The sequence below is a fragment of the Colobus angolensis genome, unplaced genomic scaffold (assembly GCF_000951035.1).
Source record: "Colobus angolensis palliatus isolate OR3802 unplaced genomic scaffold, Cang.pa_1.0 Scaffold66, whole genome shotgun sequence".
NCBI classification, from domain to species: Eukaryota; Metazoa; Chordata; class Mammalia; order Primates; family Cercopithecidae; genus Colobus; species Colobus angolensis.
This window is the reverse complement of record NW_012120265.1, coordinates 4,005,987-4,008,911: the sequence shown is the minus strand read 5'-3', so window position 1 is coordinate 4,008,911 and position 2,925 is coordinate 4,005,987.

The following is a 2,925-nucleotide window of genomic DNA, read 5'->3' as shown; positions in this document are numbered from 1 at the left end:
TTTTTTTTTGTATTTTTAGTAGAGACGGAGTTTCACCATATTAGCCAGGATAGCCTTAATCTCCTGGCCTCATGATCCACCCACCTCGGCCTTCCAAAGTGCTGGGATTACAGGTGTGAGCCACCATGCCCGACCAGCTTTTTGTAATATATGTGTTTAGTGCCATCAATTTCTTCAGTACACTGCTTTTGTTGTGTCTTATAAATTTTGATCCATTGTCTTTTTATCATCTTTGTGGTCAATGTATTTTTTGTTTTCCCAGAGACTTCCCCTTCAAGCGGGCAGATCACGAGGTCAGGAGATCGAGACCAGCCTGGCTAACACGGTGAAACCCCATCTCTACTAAAAATACAAAAAAATTAGCCAGGCATGGTGGCGGGCGCCTGTAGTGCCAGCTACTCGGGAGGCTGAGGCAGGAGAATGGCGTGAACCCAGGAGGCGGAGTTTGCAGTGAGCCCAGATTGTGCCACTGCACTCCAGCCTGGGCAACAGACTCCCGTCTCAGAAAAAAAAAAACAAAAAACAAAACAATGTTTTCAATCTTTGTCTCTGATTATTTTATTTATTTATTTTTGACCAGTGGCAGTAGAATTTATTCGAATGTGCCTTAATACAGGTGCTGGGGCTTGCCGGTGGTGCTCTTGATATGTAAGGCCCAGACATTCTGCCAGTTTTTCTTGAGCAGTGACACCACAAAGTTTACAGCCAGGTGAATGTTACACACATCGTTTGTGTGTAACATCGTCTGTCATCTTCATGTGGCCAACAGCCACAGCCAGTCATAGCACCTTCTTCATTTGGGTCTTGATTGTGAACTTCACCTTATCCACCTTGCCCAGCATGTTTCTGTTATGTGTCAGGGGAGACCTACTTGGTTAATTTAGAATATTTAACACTTAAGATAATTTTGTTAATACTACCCTGATACATTGTTTTCTGTTTGTTCTCTCTGTTTTGTTCCTCTGTGTGATTTTTACTTTCTTCATGTAGACAATTTGAACATGTTTTAAAATTCCATTTAAGTTATTTATAGTGTTTTGAGTGTAGCTTTTTAAGTATTAGATTCAGAAATTATCCTAGTTAACAATGCTTAACTTGTTCCTTTGTATGCACATACAGTTTATAAAACACAAAAGTGAAAGAAAGCCTATTGTATCTACCCTCATTTTATCCTAGCATAGAAGGCACATTGGATAATGTTTGATAAGGTGTCTTTCCTGATCTTTTTGGCTGAAGACAGGAGTCTGTTATTGGGTTTTTTTGTTTTCTGTTTTTTGGGTTTTCTTGAGACAGTGTCTCTCTGTCATCAACAGTAGAGTGCAGTGGCATAATCACAGCTCACTGCAGCCTCAACCTCCCCAGGCTCAAGCCATCCTCCCATCTCAGCCTCCCAAGTTGCTGGGACTATAGGTGTGCACAACCACACCCAGCTAATTTTTTGTAGAGGTGGGATTTCACCTCTACAAAAATGATGCCCAGGCTGGTCTTGACCTCCTGAACTCAAGTGATCCACCTGCCTCAGCCTCCCAGAGTGTTGGGATTGTAGATGTGAGCCACTGCACTTGGCTGAGAAATATCTAGTTAGATCTTTTGCCCATTTTAAACTTAGATTCTTTTTGTTTGTTTGTTTGTTTTTTGCAATTAAGTCATTTGAGTTCTTTGTATATTCTGGTTATTAATCCCTTGTTGGGTGGATATTTTGAAAATACATTCTGCCATTCTGTAGGTTTTCTCTTTACCTTGTTAATTTTTTTTTCTACGCATACGCAAAAGCATTTTAGGTTGATATAACCCCATTTGTTTTTGTTTTCATTGCCTGGGCTTTTACAATTTTACTAAAAAAACAGCGCTGTCCAGACCAGACCAATTTGTTCATTTTGTGTAACTGAAACTTTGTATCCCCCCAACTCCCGTTTTTCTTTCAGCTCAGCTCCTGGAAAACACCATTCTGCTCTCTGCCTCTACATGTTTGATTACTTCGTATTTCACATGTATGTGAGATCATGATATATTTGTCTTTCTGTGTCTGGCTTCTTTCAATCATGTCTTAATGTGTACCTTAGTATCCTTCAGGTACATTCGTATTGTCACAAATGAAAAGATTTACTGGTGAGGCGCAGTGGCTCATGCCTGTAATCCCAGCAATTTGGGAGGCCAAGGTGGGCCAATCACCTGAGTTTGGGAGATCGAGACCATCCTGGCTAACACAGTGAAACCCCATCTCTACTAAAAATACAAAAGATTAGCCAGGCATGGTGGCAAACACCTGTAGTCCCAGCTACTTGGGAGGCTGAGGCAGGAGAATCGCTTGAACCTGGGAGGCGGAGGTTGCAGCAAGCCGAGATCATGCCACTGCACTCCAGCCTGGGCAACAGAGAGAGACTCCATCTCAAGAAAAGAAAAGATATATTCCCTTTTTAAGGCTAAATAATACTCAATTGCATCATGTATATACTACATTTACTTGACACATTCATATATCCATTATGGACATTTAGATGGCTTCCATATCTTGGCTATTGTGAATAATGCTATAATAAACACAGAACTAGATTATCTCTTCAAGATCCAAGTTATATTCCCTTTGGATATATCCCCAGAATTAAGTTTAATGAATCAAATTGTAATTTTTTTTTTTTTTTTGGGACAGAGTCTCGCTCTGTCACCCAGGTTGGAGTGCAATGGCTCAATCTCGGTTCACTGCAAGCTCTGCCTCTTGGTTCACGCCATTCTCCTTCCTCAGCTTCCCAAGTAGCTGGGACTACAGGCACCCACCACCATGCCCAACTAATTTTTTGTATTTGTTTTTAGTAGAGACAGGGGTTTCACCGTGTTAGCCAGGATGATCTCAATCTCCTGACCTCATGATCTGCCCGCCTTGGCCTCCCAAAGTGCTGGGATTACAGGCATGAGCCACTGCACCTG